The sequence below is a fragment of the Canis aureus genome, chromosome 27, assembly GCF_053574225.1.
Source record: "Canis aureus isolate CA01 chromosome 27, VMU_Caureus_v.1.0, whole genome shotgun sequence".
NCBI classification, from domain to species: Eukaryota; Metazoa; Chordata; class Mammalia; order Carnivora; family Canidae; genus Canis; species Canis aureus.
In genome coordinates this window covers 37,139,847-37,163,303 of record NC_135637.1, presented here as the reverse complement: position 1 = coordinate 37,163,303, position 23,457 = coordinate 37,139,847, and the positions used below count along the sequence as shown (strand labels likewise).

Below are 23,457 nucleotides of genomic sequence, written 5' to 3'. Positions count from 1 at the left end.
CACCTCTACCCTCCACACTGGGGGACGGGGGGCTGAGCCATTTCATACCAGATCCCGAGGCCCTGTTATAAAACGTTCAGTGATTTTGTGAGTCAGTTGTTAAACCCAAGCACAGTAAATTATACAAACTTAAACTCAAATAAATTATATTGAAAACAGAGATAAATACTTAAAACTCATCGCTTCCTAATTATTTGCCATATTTTACTATTATCCATGCCCTTGAGATTCTTTGTGTTAATTTCAACAGTCTAGTATCAAGACCCCACAATGGTGTGCCACAGTGCACCTCGCCCCAGTGTCACCCTTCAGCCTTGTCACGCGGTCAGCTTGAAATGCTCCAGGGTGTATTCGCGACACGGAAATTGGCAAACGCTACATAATAGAGCATAACTCATTGCGTTGTTGATTGTCTAGGCCGAAAGTCAGTCAACTTTTCCTGTAGAGAGCAGATTATAAGTATCTGGGACGTCAAGCCAACCCGGTGACAACTCGGCTCTCGCTGCTGCTGAAGAGCAGCCGTACACACCATGGAAACAATCTACCGGCGTGCTGCATTCCAATAAGTCATCTTATTTTTTTTTCATAAACCCAAAATGTATTGGAGTGACGCAATAGATTTCATTGTAATCTGGCAACCCTTAGTCTAGGCTTAAGGAAGGAACGGGGGAATGTTAGCCTGCGGATTAGACGCTAGAGTGTGTCTCCGCTGTTGTAACACCAAAACCGTAATATCCTAAAACCATTAGTCAACTGAGCAGTGTCACTCATGGGACTGATGACCGAGTGAAGTTCCAACGTATCTTTGCTGTTTACCTTTCAACTTACTCATTAATACACATGAACATCTCAGCAAGGAGTCCTATGGGAACTGCATTCCTTTGTCATTGTGACTGCAAAGTGACCAGCGACACTGGCGGCTGGCCCAAATCAGCGTAGGCATTCTCTGAGAATCACTTGGCCACTCGAATGTGCAATAAAGAGTATTGCAATAAAATAAATAAATTAAAAAAAAAGAGTACTGCATATTTTCTTGGGTCCCCCCCTTTTTTTTTTTTTTTTTGGTAAATTGCGTGCTGCACATATAAATAAGATTCCTAATAAGGGTGTTATTTTGCTTTTTCTTGTCCTTGGTTCTCAGCTGTAATTCAGTCTCCATTACTTAGTAAGATTTAATTATATCTGAGACAAATGACAAATGACAACCCGGGGACCCCGATCCCAGATCAGCATCAAAAAAGATGAGTTTTCTAAGGAGAATTAAGCTGCATTCTGTGGATAATTAAAAATGGTCTTTGGGGCGCCCAGGTGGCTCAGCCAGTTAAGCCTCCTACTCTTGATTTTAGTTCAGGCCTTGATCTCAGGGTTGTGGTATCGCGCCTCCTGTTGGGCTCCATGCTCAGCCTGGAGTCCCCTTGAGATTCCCTCTCCTCCGCCTCTGACCTTCCCACTCTCGTACTTGCTGTCTCCCTCTGTCTAAAATAAATGAATAAATCTTTAAAAGAATAATTAATTCTTCAATTTTGAAGAAAATAATAAGGAATAGTCTTGTTCTGGTTGCTCTTAGATGCCTAAAATTCTGATAATCAGCATGATTCCGTACAGACCGGATTAAGGAACAGGTTGTCTTTGCTCTGCTTAAGCAAAATGGTCATTTCATTCTACTAACAAGGTGTGATTCCTTGGTGACCACAGCCCACTCTGGTTAGCCATGGAAGGCAGGTCATGCATGCACAGCAAGGGCCTAGACACCTGCGGCTGCACCGGGAAGCAGCTCTCCACCTTGGCTGTATGCACCCAATCACCTGAGGGATTTATAATAACACAGATGCCCAGGGTGCAAGGCAGCCCATTTATATCAGATCTTTGGGAGCGCACCCAGGCATCGGTATTTCTGAAAGCTCTTTGAGGGAGTATAACGTGCAAAGTCAAAAACCACTTCATTCATGGGTCTTAACATTAGTTGAGTCACAACCAGCATTTTATTTTATTTTATTTTATTTTATTTTATTTTATTTTATTTTATTTTTTTATTTTATTTATTTTATTTTATTTTATTTTATTTTATTTTATTTTATTTTATTTTATTTTATTTCATTTCATTTTTTACAACCGGCATTTTATAAAAGGAATGGAATGAAAAGGGAAAGACAACGTGTTCTGCATAATAAAGGTCGGACTCGTTTCAATTAACCTGTTTCTGTTTTATGAGTGTGTATTTGTGTGTGTGCTTGCACTGTTACAATCCACTTCCTATGTGTTATGGTCCAAAATATGTGATAAATGCAGATTTGAGCGGATGAGGTGGAGGCCAGGGGTCCTCGCAGGCAGGGCCAGCCGGGGGAGCAGGCACACAGGCCAGAGCTTTCATTCCCTCCTCTGCTTTGCGTGCGCCGGGTTGGCGAGTCAGTCCCACTTCAGAAAGGCAGCATCGCTCCGAGCTGAAAGAAACTCACTTCTTTAGTAGATTGTGCTCCTTTCCAGATTGACAAGTGTCCCAGGACGCGGGCTCTGTGTCACACTTGCTAGTCCAGGGAAGACCTCTGTCTGCAGCCCACCCTCCCAGGGCGTCTTACTGGAATTCTGTGCAAGCTATTCCCAGCCCTGGAACTCAGGGGTAACTGAGGGAAGGGGCCGCTACGTCTGCGGGCAAGCAAAGTCCGTCCTGTCCGGGAGACGTTCTGCTGACTCCTTTCCTGGACTTGGAAGAGGCTCGTGGTGTCTCCCGTGCACAGTCATTTCTACTTTCCTTTATTTCATATCCATTTGCACTTTTGTCACTTCTCCTTTGAACTGGTTATAACGTCAGTGTGGCTCCCTGGCTATGAGTCACATGAAATATTTAACACGTGTTCTCTTTGCCATCTTTAAACAAGAGTCGTGGCTCTGCGATAACTTGAAGCAGTAAAAAATTTCTCCTTAGAACAGGTCTTTTATTTCGCATTCCCTTTTTCTGCGGGCTCAATGGCCACTACTTCCTGACCCCATGCCACCCTTGCAACCTGCCTCGGACCAGCCACAAAGAGGATCTGGACTGACCACGGATGTTGGCCTTGGATCTGGCCCAGGAAAATCATGTCCATGGCTAAGGTTGAGTAATAGCACAGCATGTTTGTGGTTTCATGTAGAATAGAATATATGCTGATGAGATCTTGAAATCAAATTACATAGAAAATTACCAAACTACTGAACTTACTAATTCATCTCTCCTATTTTCCTAATGGACTGCTTGAGCTAAATGGTCATTTCATTCTACCAACAAGGTGTGATTCCTTGGTGACTACAGCCCACTCTGGTTAGCCATGGAATGCAGGCCATGCATACACAGACTCAACAGACTCAACTTTCAGTATACTTCCCCAGCCATGTGATTCATTTGTTTCAACAAAAATTTATAGAGGACTTCCATTTCTTGACACCATGATCGAAAAGATACACTGAAAGATCTCCCACTGCAAAATACCTAGAAATCACAGGATACATGAAACACCCCTTTATTTTATTTTTTTTACTTTTTTAAATTTTTTGAAACACCCCTTTAAATATACAGTCCAATCTAAAATAGAACAGATGGTCCTAGAACAACTGGATATTCGTATACAAAAAAGCAAATTGACTCTAGACATAGACCCTTGACAAAAATTAACTCAGAATGAACCATAGACATAAATGCAAAATGCAAAACTATAAAACTCCCAGAAAGATAACACAGGAGATAACCCAGACGACCTTGGGTATGGCGATGACTTTTTAGATATGGTGTGAAAGGCAGGATTCATGAAAGAAATCACTGATAGCCAAACTTCATTAAAATAAAAAATGCTCCGTAGAACTTTCAATCCAATAAATTCTTCTCTTGCTTTCCCTTTCTCACAGACACTGCCAAAGCCCTGCAGAGCTGGTGCTCTCTAATGGGTGTAAACAATTATCTCATCAAACTGTTAGCTTTACTTCACCAATAGGATATGTTGGCAATGTTTGAGGAGTCAGATCTTGACATTTCAGGAAGACAGCATTAAAAAGAAAAGTCATGAGCCAGTGACCTCATGAGGATAGATGCAAAAATCCTAAGCGAGCTCTCTTCTAACTGAAGATAGTAACGTGTAGCAAGTAATATGTAATGACCACGTTTGGTTTCCCCAAGAATACAAAATCAAAAAACAAACAAACAAAAAAATACAAAATCAAATTAACATTAAACCATCAAGTAGTTTAATTTAATACTTTAATGGATTAAAAGAGCAAATTTACCTGATGGACTCAGTGCATGTGAAACACCTTTTGATAAAAATCAATATCCATTCAAAGAAAGACAAATCTCAGACCAAATTTCACCATGAATACAGACACTTACTAAACAAATATTTGTAAGCATTTTCAAAACAGCTTATCTAACCTATTCTAGGCCTCGTACATAACCAAATGGGCTCAGATCAGTACATCACTAAGATATATAAGCGTATTGGCAGTAAAATACTGATCACACAAGACGAGGGTGCCTCCTATCACTGTCTTTTCCACACTGTATTAGAATTGCTAGCCAATGCAGTGAGAAATAAAAGGGTATATAGACAAAAGGATGAAATAAAACCACTTTAACTAGATGATACTATTATAATCTTAAAAAATTCAAGAGATTTTTTTTTAAGATTTTGTTTATTTGTTCATGAGACACACACACACAGAGAGAGAGAGAGAGAGAGAGAGAGAGAGAGGAAGAGACACAGGCAGAGGGAGAAGCATGCTCCCTGCGGGAAACCCAACGTGGGACTCGAACCCAGGACCCCGGGATCATGACCTGAGCCGAAGGCAGATGCTCAACTACAAACAGGTGCCCCGGTCCAAAAGAATTTTTAAAAACTATTTGACCTTATAAGAGTTTAGCTGAATATAAAATCAAAATAACAAGTTATTTGCATTTCTATACAACATAGTAATTTTAAGGAAAAAAAAACCATTTGCAATAACTCCCCAAAATTTACAACTTAAGAAAATAAATCTAACAAATGTATGTAAGGTACTTATGGGAAAAAAAGTTAAAATTTTTTATTCAAAAGCAGCATTACACAAAAATTAAATAAATGAAGACATAAAACAGGGGGTTAAAAGGCTTAATATATAAAGGTGTTCATTCTCCTAAAATTCACCTAAGGATTCAAAATGATTCCAGTCAGAAGATCAACATATTTGTTTTTTTGTAGAAACTGGCAAGGTAGGGATCCCTGGGTGGCGCAGCGGTTTAGCGCCTGCCTTTGGCCCAGGGTGCAATCCTGGAGACACGGGATCGAATCCCACGTCGGGCTCCCGGTGCATGGAGCCTGCTTCTCCCTCTGCCTGTGTACTCCGTCTCTCTCTCTCTCTGTATGACTATCATAAATAAATTAAAAATAAATAAATAAAAAAGAAACTGGCAAGGTAAATAAAAATGCTAAGAGTAGTCAAAACACTCCTAAAGTCAAAAAACAAGGAGGGGTGATGGCTCTTACTAGATTCCCTAAATTACTATAAAGTTGTAATGATTAACATAGTGCATTATTACCACAAGAAAAAATAAAGGTATCAGTGAAACAGGATATAGCCTAGGAATAAATTCAAATGTACATGTGTATTCGATACATGATACACACGGCAGTGCAAATCAGTAAGGATGGCTTTTTCTTTTTAAGATTTTATTTATTTATTCATGATACACACAGAGAGAGGCAGGGACACAGGCAGAGGGAGAAGCAGGCTCCCTACAGGGAGGCCGATGTGGGACTTGATCTCGGGACCCCAGGATCACGTCCTGAGCCGAAGGCAGCCACTCAGCTGCTGAGCCACCCAGGCGCCCCAGTAAGGATGGACATTTTTTAATAATGCTGGAAAAATCATCTATATTTTTAAAAAATAAAATTGGATTTCTACCTTAACCAACAAATCAGCAAAAAATGCTTTTTGGTAAAAATTGACAAGCTGATTCTATTTTTTTTTATTTTTTTTATTTATTTATGATAGGCACAGAGAGAGAGAGAGAGGCAGAGACATAGGCAGAGGGAGAAGCAGGCTCCATGCACCAGGAGCCCGATGTGGGATTCGATCCCGGGTCTCCAGGATCGCGTCCTGGGCCAAAGGCAGGCGCCAAACCGCTGCACCACCCAGGGATCCCCGACAAGCTGATTCTAAAATGTATATGGCAGTTCAAGAGGCCTGGAAGAGCCAAACCAGTTTGGATCAAGGGACGAGGTAGGAAGACTCACGCTCTGCGTATTAAAAACTCCTTAAAAACCTTCCTATGAAGCTGCCGTCATAGGACAGTCTGTGTGGTCTTGGTGTCAGGATAGACAGACAAAAAAAAAAAAGGATAGACAGACAGACAGTGGAACAGAGTAGAAGGTCCAGAAGTAGACCCACACGTATACGTAGTCAATTGGCAATGGGCAAATGGGAAAATGCAGAAATACAAGCAGGATGGTCTTTCCACCGGGCGCTGGAGACATTGAGTATCTGCGTGGAAAACCGTGAACGTCACCCCTTACCTCACACCATACACCACAGTTAACTCAAGCTTCTATAGACATAAGCTTCTAGAATAACAATAGTAGGATCTCTGCAAATTTGGGGACCTCGCTTTCCCGGCCACCTAGTGAGGGACACCCCGGCTCGTCCATCCCTTGGCCACTGGGAATAATGCCGCAGTGACCATAGGGGTGTGTGTATCTTTTCAAATTAGTGTTTTTGTTTTATTTGGCTTAAAAATATGTTGGATCCTATTTCTGTTCTTAATTTTTTTAAAGAAATGTCACCACCTTGGACCCCAGGAACAGGCCACTCACGCCTTCCCCTTCCTAGATGGACATGAGGAGGAAGCTTATTTTAGGGGCTGATGACTAATGCCCACAACCCAGTACAGAACCGGACCCACAGGTGACACTTAACAGGAAAAACATCCATTGCGATCCTATTCTCACTGTTATTACCGTCATCTCCGTTCTCGCCTTTTGGAGACCTCACCTGCTTTTCGCCGTTCAAGGATGTCTTCCAGCAGCGGATGTTGGGGTGCAGCGTACAAACAGGTTTGGTTTTTTTTCCCCCTCATCAGAGTAACAAATAGATAAGTCCCCTGTTGCCTCCACCGTACGTGCGCGTCCTCCCTTCCCCGGAGAGCAAAACGTCTTGAGAGCTATCCGGACACAGTCCTTCTTCCTTTCCCACCCTTTCCCCGGGCTCCGTCCCAGCAGATTTGTCTCTGCTGCTCCACCAATAACCTGTGTCCCGCGGGACCCCACCCTGGGCGCGCCGCTCCCCACCATGACAGGGTCAAGCGGGCGCTGCCAGGGAGCTGCAGGTTGGCATCCCGGGCCCCAAGGCCTCGCTTCGAGGAACTTGATCAGAGCAGAGAGGGAACGGCGTGGAGCTCCTTCTTCCCTTGCTCCTGCCGCCCCTCCGTCCTCTGCTCCCACAGCAGTTCCAGGGATTCCTCCCCCGGCGGGCTGGGGAGGGGCGGCCTGTCACATTCTGGGGTGTCCATGCCAGTAAGGCCGTTTAGGAGGCGAGGAAACACACCTGCTGCTTTGCCCTGACTGCACAGTTCAGAGTAGGGGTCCCGCCTCCCCCGCCTCTCCCGCCTCCCCCGCCTCTCCTGCCCACCTGCTCCAACGGCGGGAAAGCCGGATCGTACTTGTAGGGTTTCTAGCTGCTTATTCATCCCAGCCGTGAAGCAGGTGCGTCGGCTTCCCCGGGAGGGAGAGCAAAGCTCCCCTGAGTCTTGCTCTGTGCATGTGGCCGTGTCAATCCTTTGCACACTCCGCATCCAGTCCTCCCACCCCAACCTAAGTGGAGTTAGCTCTACCTAGAGAAGAGGACGCCCGAGTCCAGAGATGGTAAAGGACTGGCCCCGGCACACCCGGGCTGAAGCAGGGCCCCCGCGCGGGGCCCCGGGAGCTCGTGATCTGCACCAGGACAGCCCCTCCACCACCCCGCGGGCCCCGAGCCCCTCCCCACCCACATGTTCCTCACGGATTTCGGTGACCTGCCAGCCATGAACTCAGCCCGAGCACGCCCAGGCACTCTTTGAATCCCGTTCTCATGTGCTTCCATGCAAGGATCGGGAATAAGAGAATTGACAAGAGGGCATGGCAGCTGGAGGAGCATCACAACACTGGGCTTCAGCTCTTCCGGATTTTCACCTGGACGGCTGTCCCGGACCCTCGCCCTCAGGTGACGTGATCCAGCCTCCCTGGCTAACCTCTGGGGCCTTGGGACATACTTGCCTGCCCCTCGGTGTGCTCATCTAGGGAACGGGGGTGTCTCACCTACTCCGCCGTGACGTGACGGAGGCACGTGGTGGAGGAGCCCCGTTCCTCTCACTTGAGACACGTGCATCAAATATTTATTTGGCAGAATAATTTTTTAAAAGATTTTTTTAAAATTTATTTATTCATGAGAAACACACACAGGGAGAGAGAGAGGCAGAGACACAGGCAGAGGAGGAAGCAGGCTCCATGCAGGGATTGGCAGAATAATTTATTGAAATTTGCGCTACGCCTTGATGGTGATGCCACAGGAGACTCAGAAGAAAGAGCTTTCCTTCGCCATCGCGGGCCCACCGCTTCCGTCCTTTGGACGATTTCTGAACAATCCTTCCTCCCACTCTGCTGTCTTCTGAGAACAGAGTTAAGCAACCATCTATTTACACTATTCCAACCCAGATGTTTAGACTCATACGCCTGCCTTGCGGAGAATCTGCTCACGTCTCCTGACCCCTTCCACAGACGTCGGGGCCGATTCCGTGGTTGAGTTGAAAAGAGGCTGAAGCAAGAGCCTCGTGGGTTACTGACTACTAACCCTGCCCCTGAGTGAAGGGTGGCAGAGGGTTTCCTGAGGGGCACGGATCGCCGAGCTTTGCTCCCCATCACCCGGAAAATAGTGACATAGAGCAGGAGGCCACGAGGAGCCGCGAGTGAACAGACAGATGCGCTTTTGACCACGTGCCCGTGCGGATAAAAAGACTTGACCGAGCACCCCCGACAGCGGCACATTTACATATTTTGCTATTGCGTCTGTGTACTCTTCTGTTAATATACATTATGTACCCGAGAAAACATACGCCTGGACGGAAACTAAAAATCATGAGATTAAAAAGTGAGTAGGAATAAAAGTTCTAATTTTTTTTTCGATGATCCAGAAGTTCTTTCCTGGGACTCAGGGGAGCAGAGCCCAGGGTAAGAGAAGGAGCAGCAGTGACCCCCAAGGACTGTTCAGCTCCTCATCGATATGTTCCTGGAAGTTCAGGCTTCCAGTCTCCTTTCACTCTCTTCCCACCTGCCCCTAGTAGGGACCCCAAAGGCCTTTGCGGAAGGAGGCAGACCCTACACTCCTAGGAAACACGTAGTATTTCTTCTATGGAAAATCAAGGAAGAGGACAATTATACATAGTCCAGAGGCCACACATGGAGTCCTATCTTATTGTTTGTTTCCTCCAAAGTGCCAAGAAAATGGTCAAGAAGTGTATTACACACACATTATTTTCAGGAACTAAAAGTCAAGAAATGACCACAGCCCCACACACCTCGGTCCTTCTCCTGGGAACGCATCAGCCTCCAGGAGAGATGAAGGAGCCACCTTCCTCTCTGCTCCCTCCAGGCAGGGACAAGCCCGTCTTCCCCTCTTCCTGAGACTCTCCTAAATCAGGGTTTCTTACCTTAGAAGTCTGAGACGACCATGTAACAGGAGAGGGAGGACAAGTTTTAGGGGAAGAAATACATGGAAGAGAGAAATGGAAGCCAAGGAGGTCGAGAACCAGGCAGCGCTGGGTTTGGAGGTGAGACGGAGGGGTGAAGAGAGATCTTCACAGTAGCAATGGGTTGAGAGAGATCTTGAGAGCAAGAGAAATGGGAAACAAGAAATTTTTAAAGAAACAGGAAAAGACTATTCAACCGTGGGCTACGAACTGGGCCCTCGCGGATGCTTTACAGCAAATTCTTTTTTTTTAATTTTAATTTTTTATTTTTATAAATTTATTTTTATTGGAGTTCAATTTGCCAACATATAGAATAACACCCAGTGCTCATCCCGTCAAGTGCCCCCCTCAGTGCCCGTCACCCCCCCCGCCCACCTCCCCTTCCCCCACCCCTAGTTCGTTTCCCAGAGTTAGGAGTCTTCCATGTTCTGTCTCCCTTTCTGATGTTTCCCACTTATTTTTTTCTCCTTTCCCCTTTATTCCCTTTCACTATTTCTTATATTCCCCAAATGAATGAGACCATATAATGTTTGTCCTTCTCTGATTGGTTTCCTTCACTCAGCATCATACCCTCCAGGTCCCTCCACGTCGAAGCAAATGGTGGGTATTTGTCGTTTCTAACGGCTGAGGAATATCCCACTGTACACAGAGACCACAGCTTCTTTACAGCAGATTCTAAGAAACATGTGAAATGCTTCAAGTCGCTTTCACTTGACAGACCATTCCTTGGGATGGGATCTGCGCTAGGCCCTGTGAAGCCCCTGCCTTTACTGACTCTCTAAGGGGAGTAGAGAGGCCCAAAGCTTTTTTCAATCCCTCAAAGAACCCTCAAAAAGGGTCTGAGGTGACCCCAAATATTACATTTTCTCACTTCAACCTGGACTCATGGTAACACGGTGCAGCCACACCTGTCCCTCCCGCCCGCCGCTTGTCAGACTGATCGACATATTTCATTGTCTGTGACAAATATCTGTGAGATCCAACATGTTGACTCATAGATGCTACTTGGTGGTCAAAAAGAAATCCTTCAAACTCCAAGGTGTTTATGGTAAAAAACAAATACAAAGGGTGGTGGAGGGATTTCAGTGAGAGGAAAGTTTGGAGCCGCACATGGTGTTCAGTCATGTCAACTCTGCGGCACAGATTAGGAAATTAAGACAAACAGAATCCGGCTGTTGGGATTCTGTTTCTGTATTTCCTATAAAAAGGATGGCCTACCTGCAACCTCAAGGAAGACTTCCCAATAACCAAATAACAGGGGCGGCACACAGAGCCAGAAGACCCTCAAAGCCAGACCCCAAAAACGTCGGACTCAGGGAGGACACCTTTAGGCAGAGAATTAGAGTGTCGCTTATTTTTCCAGCGCTACCTTGAGCTCACATCTCACAACAGGTGGAAAAATAGAGGAGTGGACTCAAGATTAACCACACGATCATCCCATGTTATGCACTAATCCTACAGATAATAAGGACCAACTTATTTCTAATATGTTTCTTTACACAAACCTTTGTTTTAGAAAGTAAATGTTGAATATTCTCACATAAACACAGAGACATGTACGAATATTGTAGAATTTATAACAACGAGAGACATGGAGAGGGGAATGAAAAAAGTTAAATAAATGATCCATACTAAAATAATTTTACCAGCAGTCAAAAAGAATTGAGTAGGGTTGCAGTGATGAACCTAGAAGATTTCTAGGATGTATTCCTCTGCGAAAAAAAATATGATAAAATATGTATAATATGATCCTGTTTGTGCTTTTTAAATCCATAAAATGGCCCTCTATACTTCTGTGTGTGTGTGCGTGTATCTGTGTGTCCATATATCCCTGTGTATGTGTAAAGAGAGAGTCAGTTAAGTCATATGAAATTGCTTATATTGGGTCATTTGTGACCTACAAAACCAACAATCTTACAGTGGTCCCATCTAATAATTGTGGAGGAAAAGGCACGGAAGGGTACATATTAATTAGTAACTGTGATTGCCTCTGGGAATGCAAATGGGGACAGAGGTTGGTTTTCCAGGGGACATAATAATTATCTGAGTCATTTGAATTTTTATATGTTAGTGCGTCCTGGAGGTCTGGAAAGATTGGGGAGCGATGGGAAACAGGAAATGGGGAGTTGTGAAGACAGACACCGGGGCAAGAGGGATGCTCAAGAAAACTTGAAAGATACGTCACTGCGATCACGTGTCTGTTCCAAACATACCTCAGAGATTTTCTTGCAAGTCTAAGCAAGGATTTCGATTGACAGTGTTCAACTAATGGGAAACAAGCCAATAAGGAAGCAAAGGAAACAAAGGCATCCCATCGCCTTAGGCAAGAGTAGGTGAGGCTAAAAATGAAAGAGGCTGTGAGATCAGTGCCTTTGGGGGAGTTTCAAACACTTTGCTACATGAATAGCGAGTAGAAAATCCTAATTATCCCCCAGGGAGGCTTACTTCTTCTGGCAAGATTGAGATTAGAAGCAATCACACACTTTATAAAAGTGATTCAAAAATATGGGGGAAACTCTATGAGGCAAGACTGTTAATCCCAAACATCTTAGTCAGCGGCTGATCCCCAGTCGGACATCACAACCATCCTCCCCCGGCCAGGCTCTGGAGTCCAATACACGCGGGATACGCGTAAAGTGCTCCATCAGTAATGGGTAATTCCATTTTGTGTAAGAGCACTTAGCTTTTGAGTTTAGTGGCTTCTCTGGGGATAAAATGACTTTGAAGTTCTGAAAGGTAGCAGAACTTTTTATTTACGTGTGCACTGGGGGCCCCAAACACTGGGATTGGCACATTATGTGTATGAGCTCACCCGACTCGCCCAATGATGCCACCAGAGAGAGCTTCATGTGGTTCTAGGGGATGAGAATGAGGCGTAGCGACGTTGAGTAATCTGTCCGGTGTCACACAGCAGATAAGCCTCATGGGTGGGAACTGAACCCAGATCTGTCCCATCCAAAAACTGGGTTCTGCTTCAGAAGGAAATTAAGTTCACGCCCACTCTTTTCACTCCTCCAGTTCACCTCAGGCCAAGGGAAATTCTGACTGTGCCCCGCCCAGGGCTCCACCCCGGCCCGATCTCTGACTCCATCTGTGGTGGAGAAGTCAGGGAGCCGCCTAACCCTTGTATGATTTAGAGAAGGAAATACTACAGATACACACTTACCATGTAATAAATACGTACATTTATAAACACATACGTACGTGTCCAGAAATCCATAAAGGCAATTATATGTGATGCTTTATTGGTTTATGGTAGAGACTAGAGATAATTATGTGCATACAAAGGTTCAGCCACTTGAACATGTCCACCCTACACATGCTGACCTGTCAGACTCTGACCCCGTAACCCGTTGTGCTGTCCTGAGGCCTCATTTGGGGATGGTCCGAGCTCAGACCAATGACACTGCTTTGCACACTTGTGCGTTTCAGGAAATCCTGAAATAGAAGAAGTCATGGGTTGATGATGCTTTCATCTGTTGGCACTTTTCGGTCTGATCCTGTTGGTTTGTTAAATTGGGTTAGTTGAGTGATACCTCTCTGTAAAGCCCATGGAAGGGAAACAACTAATAAACAATTCTTCCCAGGAAAGTCAGTGTTAGGCTTCTCCTCTAGGGCTCCCTAATTTACCTTAGATTTGGTGTTGTAGCAAACAGGGTACTGGGCTGATGGCCCACGCACCCTGCCTCATCCCTGCTCAGCCATGTGAATTAACCAATTCACTTTCTTCTTTGGAACTTGTTTCCTCAAATATAAAACGAGGGATCTCAGCTGGACTGATGGCTTTGAAATAATTTAATTTCAATCTGGTTAAAAATACTCTTTCTTAATGTAGTAAAAAAACCCATACCATAAATTTACACACTTGCATTTTTAAGAGTGTGGCACAGTAGTATTGTTAACTCCATGCACATCATAGAATAGATGATTCTGTTCATCTAGTGCAATAGAGCTCCAGAACGTTCTCATCTACACCACGTTTCTTTAGATACCTCCTAGAAGGGGAACCATGCAGGATGTCTTTTGAGGATCGGTTTATATCACTCAGCATAATGTCCTCAAGGTTTATTCATGTTAGAGCATAGTTGCCTCCTTTTTAAAGGCTGAGAAATGTTCCATTTTATGTATACACCGCATCTTCTCTCTTTTTAAGATTTTTATTATTTTTGAGTGATCTCCACACGCAATGTAGGGCTTGAACTTACAACCCGAGATCGAGTCACAGGCTCTACTGACTGAGCCAGCCAGTGACCCCACACCATGTTTTCTTTATCCATTCATCTATGGATGGTTGCGTCTGTATGTTGGCCATTGTGAATAATGCCACAATGAAATGGGAGTGCAAATATCTTTTCAAGATCCTGTTTTAAACTCTTTTGAATATATACCCAGAAGTGGCATTGTTAGATCTTATAGTAGCTCTATTCTTTATCTTTTGAGGATTCATTGCTGTTTTGCATATGGTCTTCACTATTTTACAATCCCACTAATAGTGTGCAAAGGTTCCAATTTCCCCACATTTTCACCAACACATTATTTTCTGTTTTTTTTTTTCACCTAATGGTTGTGAGGTAATATTTTGTTACAGTTTTGACTTGAATCTCCCTGATGATTAAAAATTTTGAACATCTTTTTCATATGCTTATTGGCCATTTGTACATTTTCTTTGGAGAAATGTTTATTCAAGTTCTTTGCCCATTTTAAAATCTGGTTATTTGTTTGATTGTCATTTGGTTGTAGGATCCAATACTTCTTTTTAAGCTTAAAAAATGAGATCTGCTTGTTATCTTTTATATTCTAAAAAGCAGCATTTATTTCTAGGGTGGTTTGGAGAGTGAAATTGGAGAATGAACATAGATCATGTAGATCTGTCCCCGGCATCTGGCAAATACTCAATAAATGTTAGTCTTTTCTTGTCTCTTTTGCAGCGTGCAGCCGAATTGATTACCTTTTCTTTTCTTTTTTTGCAAATCTTTTGATAAATCTCCTCCCACTATCTTCATGAATGTATTCTCACTCCTTGTAAATGTCATTGTTAAGAAAGTAGCTGTCTGGTGTCTCAAGAGTTCAGGCTGATGCATATTTGCTCAAGTAAAATAGCTGAGTGCAGTAGCATATGATCTCTTCCAGCACTTAAGTACTCTCCAAATGGGTCTGGCTTATCTGCTTATCTCAGGGTATCACATATGGTTGTGCAATAAAAGAAAGTGAGCTCCAGCTACGTTAATCCATGATAATATATTCTTGACAGTGCTTATCACACATTTTAGTTGCTCACCTGACATTTATAATAAAGATGCAATCACTCGTGAGTTGTTGGTGATTCATTGCATTGCCTCCCATAGATTTCCTGTCACTCCTCATTCAGACTGCTGATATTTTGAGGTAGGTGCTATTTTATCACCATTTTGCAGGTAAGGAAATTGAAATGAAAGGAGTTTAAATTATTGCCAAGGATCCACGCCTGAGTCGGGGTCAGTAAAGCTCTCACCATGATGTCTTCCCCATTCTAGGGGGAAAGACCATTCAGTCCCTGGGTACCCAAAAAGAGCCAAGAGTTAACAAAGAAGGAATGAAGGGCTGAAGAAACTATTTCACCTCCTTTTTCATTTTGCCTAAGATCACATGAGGGAAAGAAGTGGGAGAAAGGCTGGAGGTAGAGAGGAAGGTAGAGACAGAGTGAAGTGTGAACCTGGCTGGACCTGGCACACACATCGACTAGAATAAGAGTGACATGGGACTGTCTGGGATGGTGCGAGATGACTTGGAAGCTTGGGGGGTGGACAATCCTTTAAAGGATAAGGAAGGAAGAAGAAGGAAAAAGGCACAAATCTATTACCATTTGCCTGATTATTTTTCCAGGGGCGGGGCTGGGTGGGGTGGTTCGGGGTTTAAAACTGTGCAAAACAATCTCTTCATACTGAACACCTTATCATCCATCAATGGGTGCCAGAAGCTTAATAGAGGGCGAGGGCTATAAACAACAAGGAACAAACATTTAGAAGGTATACTTACAAAGCATTTATTAACACAAGGCTCTAAGAAGACACGAAGAGACATTTTTCCAAAGAAAACATGCAGCTGGCCAACAGACACATCAAAAATTTTTTTTGATATTGTGTGATCAATATCACCGATCATCAGGGAAATACAATCAAAACTACAATCAGATATCGCCTCACACCTGTCAGAATGGCTAAAATCAACAACACAAGAAACAGCAGGTGTTGGCAAGGATGGGGAGAAAGGGGGATCTTACTCTGTTGGTGGGAAAGTAATCTGGTGCAGCGACTCTGGAAAACAATAAGGAGTTTCTTTAAAAAGTTAGAAATAGAATTAACCTATGACCCAGCAATTGTAATACTAGGTATTTACTCAAAGGATTAAAAAAAATACTAATTTGAAGGGACATGTGCACCCAGCGTTTATAGCAGCATTACCTACAGTAGCCAAATTATGGAAAGAGCCCAAATGTCCTTCGACTGATGAATGGATAAAGAAGATGTGGTATACGGAATAGTACTCCACATGTATGGAATATTATATATTATGGAATATTATATATATTATGGAATGTTAGTCGTAAAAAAGAATGAGATCTTGCCATTTGCAGTGACATGGATGGAGCTAGAGAGTATTATGCTAAGCGAGATACATCAGTCAGAGAAAGGCAAATACCATATGATTTCACTCATGTGGATTTTTTAATAAAGATTTATTTATTTGGTTTAGAAAGAGAGAGAGATGGCACAAGAGGGAAGGGCAGAGGGAGAGAGAATCCCAAGCAGACACCATGCTCCTTGAGGAGCCTGACATGAGGCTTGACCTCAAAACCCTGAGATCATAACCTGAGCTGAAGCCAAGAGTCGAAAGCTTAACTGACTGCACCACCCACCCAGGTGCTTCTCATATGTGGAATTTAAGAAACAGAACAGATGAACACAGGGGAAGGGGAAGAAGAGAGAGAAGGAAGCAAAGCACAAGAGACTCTTAAGGATGGAGAACGAACTGATGGTTGCAAGAGGGGAGGTGGGTGGGGCGATGGGTGGGATGAGTGATGGGGACTCAGGAGTGTTACAAGCCCTGAGTGCTGTATGGAAGCGTTGAATCATTAAACTGTACCGCTGAAACTAATATTACACCATATGTTACCTAACTGGAATTTAAATAAAAACTTTTTAAAAACCCACAAGGCAAAAGTTAATAAATAAATAAATAAACAAGTAAACAAATAAATAAAAAGAAAAAAGAAAAAAAAACCCCACAAGGCTCTAGACAAGTCTTGGAGAGTAAATACACAGTTCATACCTCCTAGATTCTTTGTCAGGTTTTTTTTTTTTTAAAATAAAGTAGATTCTTATCAATAAAAGGAACTGGTTCCAGGTAAACTACTTTCAAGTAGTTGAAAGCTATTTAATCAAATAAATCCCCAAATTTGAAGTAAGTTCTTTGTTGTACTTGAGATACAATCACTAAAATCCTGACCATGACATTTATCAGTTCTGAGACTCCACAAAAGTAGCTTAGTCATCTGAGCCACAATTTTCTCAATGTTAAAACAAGGATAGTAAACTATTTCCTGCCTGTCACATGGAGTTCATTTAAGAACCAGAGTAAAAATAAGATAATATGTGTGAAAAGGTGTTCTAATGGATGGATGACACAAAGAAATCAATGTAAAGGACAGGCTTTACAGTCTGATAGATCCCACCCACAATCCTAGGCAACTTTCCTAATCTTCCTAAATTTCAATTTCCTCAACTATAACTTGGAGGAAGGACAGATGTTTGTTGAAAAGATTAAATGAGATAATGCACAGTATAGTATCTGCTGCATAGCAAGCACTCGAGAGTTGGTAGCTGTCATTCACTTACTCACTATTCTGTATTTATTTATTGAGCATCTATTAAGGGATGAAGAATATAGCATTCAACAAAATATAATCTCTGAATCCAAGGAATTTATAATCCAATGGGAGGAGTCAGGCAATAAACAGAGGAACAAATCTATAATATGTCCAGACATGATAAATATAGTGAAGAATATCCGAGAAGAAACAGAGGTGATGGGAAATAGAGGTGCCAGTGGATATCAGGTGATCGGGGAAGGCCTTCCCGATGAGGCGCCCCCTAAGCAGAGACGTGGAGGACATGAGAGCCCCGTGGGAACGTCCAGAGGAAGAGGGTTCCCTCCCGTAAAAGGCTTTGAGGCAGGAAAGTGTCCTTTGGCCCCTTCTGGGAACGGCAAAGATACCAGCACGACTGGAGGACAGTTCAAGGAGCTGTAGAGAGTGGGCTAGAGAGGAACACGTGCCAGGAGAGTGCAGAGCCTCCACCGTGCGGAAAGGACTAGAATCTCACTGTGAATGAAACGAGAAGACATTGAGTTCTTTTCATTTCAGACATTTTTTTTGTCTTGTTTTTCTATGACTCAGTTCTGAGAATTTGTCTAACAGATAGCAGGGCTCCATGTGTTTCCAATCTTGGAGAAAATCCTGTTGATACTAGTTAATGAAGGCATTTAATAAGGGAAGTCAACTTGAGGATACGTTAACTTTAGGAAGAAGGATTTTTACTTTTATGTATTTTAATATTTTATTCACTTTGGTTTTACAATGAGCACATATACCAACACGGCTAAAGTCATTCATCCTTTAGCATTCCCCATAGCTCACTGGCTGCATCAACACTTAACCTTCCCGCCGTACTCCTAGGGACGTGGGTCTACTTACTGGAAATGGGTTGATTTTACTGGGGGCAAAGAACAGGAGGAAGTGGACAGGCTGAACCTTGAGCCTGCAGAGCAGCGAAGCTGAACATGGAAGCACATGGATTTCATTGCCTTCCCCCAACCCCAAACCACACATGCTTTGTGGGGAAATGACCCAGACAGAAAGCAGGCTGAGTCCAGCATGTCAGCAAGGCTGACTTTTCTAAGTCCAGCAGGAATGAGGCCAATTACACACAGATTTTGGGGTCACGTGGCTTCAAGGAAAGCAAGTCATTAGAGTCGTGGGCACCACGGAATGGGAAGCCAGTTCCACTGATCAGGGAGTGTTCCAGAAAACGCTGACCCTGATAAGAACGCTTTTTTAAAATATAAATTTATTTTTTATTGGTGTTCAATTTGCCAACATACAGAATAACACCCAGTGCTCATCCCATCAAGTGCCCCCCTCAGTGCCCGTCACCCAGTCACCCCCACCCCCGCCCTCCTCCCCTTCCACCACCCCTAGTCCGTTTCCCAGAGTTAGGAGTTAAGAACGTTTTTATACGATTTCTACAAGTGGATTTCTACTTTTAGCACCTTGACCATCGTCAATGTTTTTAAGTGATTTCCATTTAGGGATTTTCTGGTTGCCCCTGTGGCCAGTGTGGATGGCAGCCAAATACCAGGATCTCATGTCCCAGCTGACAAGCATCCAACCAAAGGTGATCAAACTCTGTTGTCTTTGAATGAGCAACATTGGCTACTTCAAAAGGCGCAACTCTCCTGTCTCAGGCTTGGCGATCAAAGCTTGAAAGCTGCTAACAAGAACCAGAGTTCTCTCCGGAAGAGCTGGAGACACAGTCATTTGTGCAAACAGCCGCTCGGAGCTGAGGACACTGAGGATGCTGAGGACGCTGAGGCCGGCCGGCTGTGCTCGCAGCACGAGCAAGGCTCCCGGTTTCAGACGCTCCTCTCCAGGCCAAATGATGGGTCCACATCACCAGTTACATAGAGTAGTAGAGTAGTAGTTGTGTTTTTTTTTTTTCTTAAGGGAAAAAAAAATCCAGATAGAACTTTTGAAACCCTTGGAAAGAATAAAGATAAAAAAGCAATCTTGAGAGATTCCTCAGAGTAGCTACAGCAGAATGAAAATAACCAACCATCCATACTGAAAAGCATATTTGGGTCAATGGGACCTTAAATAAATAAACTTTTTAAAATTTTATGAAACACTGAAATGTTTTATTTTTGACCTATCCTTAAAATTTATGGTAAATACATCTGTGTGTGTGTGTGTGTGTGTGTGTGTGTGTGTGTGTGTTGAAAATTTAAACAATACAGAAGTAGATACTAAAGCCTCCCTGCTCTCCATTCCCTAGAGGTAACTATTACTAGTATTTACGTACTTACATTTCAAGGCTTTTTTTCCTGTGTATATAAAAGTATGGTTTTAGGGGGATCCCTGGGTGGCTCAGCGGTTTGGCGCTTGCCTTTGGCCCAGGGCGCGATCCTGGAGTCCCGGGATCGAATCCCACGTCGGGCTCCCGGTGCATGGGGCCTGCTTCTCCCTCCTCCTGTGTCTCTGCCTCTCTCTCTCTCTCTCTCTGTGTGACTGTCATGAATAAATAAAAAATAAATAAATAAATAAAATAAAAGTATGGTTTTATTTTTTTTAATTTTTAAAAATATTTTATTTACTTACTCACGAGAGACACAGAGAGAGATAAGCAGAGACACAGGCAGAGGGAGAAGCAGGCTCCCCGCAGGGACCCCGATGTGGGACTCGATCCCGGGACCCCGGGGTCACGCCCTGGGCCGAAGGTGGCGCTAAACCGCTGAGCCACCCGGGCTGCCGGAAGTATGGTTTTATAATACAAATAAAATAATACAGTTCAACAATATGCTTTTTCTACATTATAACAAATCAAACCCCTCTTATCTGAACATAGCGGTCAACTCTCTTTTTTAATAACTGCAAATTCCATCATATGATAATACCTGCAATCTTCCTGGAGAACCTGTTTCCACTAAATGATATGTACATTAGTAAGTTTTTTCTGTTTTTCTCTATTTTATAAAATATAATATTGAATCCTTATATATGAATTATTGCACAGGTGTGGAAATACTTATCAGGAGACATTCCAGAACTAGAAGAGACCAACAAATGAGACATTTAAAATCATAATAGCTATTTTAATATTTGACAGTTTGTTAGTATTTCTGTGTGTTTGATACCTGATATTAGAATTTTCTAAATTTGAAAATATATTTCAGAAATAATTATAGTGGGCAGCCCCAGTGGCTCAGTGGTTTAGCATCTGCCTTCAGCCCAGGGCGTGATCCTGGAGACCCAGGATCGAGTCTTGCGTCGGGCTCCCTGCAGGGAGCCTGCTTCTCCCTCTGCCTGTGTCTCTGCCTCTCTCTCTCTCTGTCTCGAATAAATACATAAAATCTTTTAAAAAAAGAAATAATTATACTTTTGATTTATTTGTCAGTAAAGTTAATCTTACCATGATAGTTATATTATTAATCTATTTTTCCATTTGTTTGTTTTCTTTATTAGCTTATTAGTTTCTTTACATATTGTAAATCTTAAGTCTTTGTTAACTAAATTATATTTTTCTTCTCAGTTTTCATTTCCCTTTTATTTCATTTACGGTTTCCTTTGCCCCAACAATACTTTAAATTTTTCCTAAGGGTCATCACTTTCTTTTATAACCTATGGGCTGCATGCCATACTTAAGAAGGGCTTCTCTGCCCCTAATTATATAAAAATATTTCTTCTGCATTCTGTCTTTTCACATAGTTTTGCATTTTATATTTAGATATTTTACCCACCTGGAATTTACTCATGGATGGTCTGAGAATTTAATTTTTTCTAAAGTTGGTTCGTAAGCAATCTTATTTTTAGATAAATGCTTTGTTGTGCGGTGGTTGAGAGCCCAGGGCCTTTCAGTCCCAGAGATCTTTACAGGAAGTGGAAGCCCAACTGTTTTGTGTGACTCTTGGCAAGTTCTCACATCTGTAAGGTGCGGGCATCGCACAGCATACCCAGAAGAATGGTGACTATCCGGCCAATGGGAACATCCAGGAAAGCACTTAGCACAGGAGTGGGCCATGAAAAGAACTTAATAAATATCAGCGGATCTCATTACTGGATTTTGAAAGAAGTGTCACTGTAATCACTTCCCTTACTGTTTAATTCTTCTATGTTTGTTGGTTGGTTGATTTGCTGTTGATTAGTTGGCCTGTTCTCTTTGGTTTGGATAGTATTGATTTCCATTTCCTTATTTGAGAAGATTAAGGCAAAACAAATGATTGCCCACCAGACAACTTTCAACTCTATGTATATTGTAAAACCCATTATGTAGTGGCTCCAATTTTCTGCCAAGAAATGAATGTGAACATGTGTTCTTACTTGCCTTACCTTAAACAATTCTGATTTCCAATATAATATTGTGCCCAGCGTGAAGTGGTGGCAGCAACGAACATAGTATCCTGTTCACTTTCTTAATTTTTATTCTCATTATGACATTATTTGTAAGATTATCTGTAAAATATTTGTATCCCCCACTAGATAATCTATAAGCATTTTAGGAGCAGGGACTCCATCCTTAGCACAGTGTCTGGCTCACTCTAGACACTCAATAAATATTCCATGAATAGTGAGTGGGACGGCAGTTTTACATCTCATGTATGCCTTGAAGTGATTTAAAATTTGCAGAACACTCTTGCAAAATAGATAGTATCATTCCCATTTCACAGATGAAGACATTGAGCCCTAATTCAATGAGCCCTGAGGATGCATGACCTTCCTTGGTGTCCTCATTGCTGGTGGCAGAGGCACGACTGGCCCTGGGTGGGTTGTAGCAAGTAGGAGTCTCAGCCTGGCACTTCTCAAGGAAAACTGCCCACATGTTTTCCAGCAAGTCCAAGCTCAGTGGTTCCTTCTACGGAAGGTAGAACAGGGTCCTGTACCAGAGAATTAAGCAAGACAACAACAAGCTTTAGGCATGTCCCTGAAAAGCTGAAATAGACACTCATCATTTCTAGTGCAAATGACCAAGACCTGCCCTTTGCAAATTGGGTAAAATTCTAATCTCACTGGAGGTCAACTTGCCAATGACCAATAGGTTATAACCCAGTTTCAGAAAGGAAAAAGCGAGTGGGTGTCTGCAAGAACATCACCTACAAGATGACTTAACCTTTCCTGCGCTTGCAGACTTTCTGCTTGTCCTTGGCTCCCTGTCACATATCTGTCCCGGATGAGCTACAGAACAAGACCTATCAGGAAACTGAAACTGGCCACCAAACAGAGGAGGCCACGTACCAGAGAGCATGTTTCAGCGTTGCTCTGTCAGCATCACGACTTATGTAATTGCCCATGCATGAGACCAACTGGAATCTGAATTGGGAGCAATGTTACATTTTGATCTTGTGTCATCGGCTAGTGAGTTCTTGAGTGGAATGTCTACTTGTTCTTCCAGTAACTGTGGCATTAGGAGCCTTTTATTATTTATTATTTAAATAATTATTTATGATTATTTTATGATTATTTATTATTCTCTGGGAATAATACACTCTGCAAATTCTGCCTTCTATTCAGTGTTAGGGAAGAAAACATTTTGTCTGTGCTGAAAAGGAGGTAGCATGGCCACTCATGGGGACTAGAAGGGGACAAGTGGCTGCCAGTGGCTTTTGTGGGGGCATCTCAGAAGGCACAGGAGGCCGAAGGCAGAGTCAAACATGGTGGAGAAAACAAGGGGAACCAACTCTAAAAGCCACTGTAGCAAGCTCTTAATGGGTGGGCGTTGGGGTTGAGTACACTGTATAACCCAGGAGGAGGGTGGCGATGTGGGGAACTTTAAGGATCATTCATGGGGAGGAAGGTCATCAGTGGAAAAAAACTCTGTAAAGTCACCAACAGAAAAACTATCCCTGGGAAGCATTTATTGAAGGAAAATAAATGGAGTTAGCAAACATACGTCTAGCTGCAGACGGCCGTCTGCTGAGGCACAGGACAAGAG

At 42.9% G+C, this 23,457-nt stretch overlaps 1 long non-coding RNA gene across 1 annotated transcript; it reads right to left on the bottom strand.

The window, feature by feature from the left end:
• Nucleotides 1-22,242: 22,242 nt before the first annotated feature.
• On the bottom strand, nt 22,243-22,877 carry LOC144299565 (uncharacterized). The gene is made up of 2 exons (XR_013366257.1): nt 22,623-22,877; nt 22,243-22,402 (listed from the first exon to the last, which is right to left on the bottom strand). It is a non-coding gene; the product is annotated as an uncharacterized LOC144299565 (long non-coding RNA).
• Nucleotides 22,878-23,457: the final 580 nt, after the last annotated feature.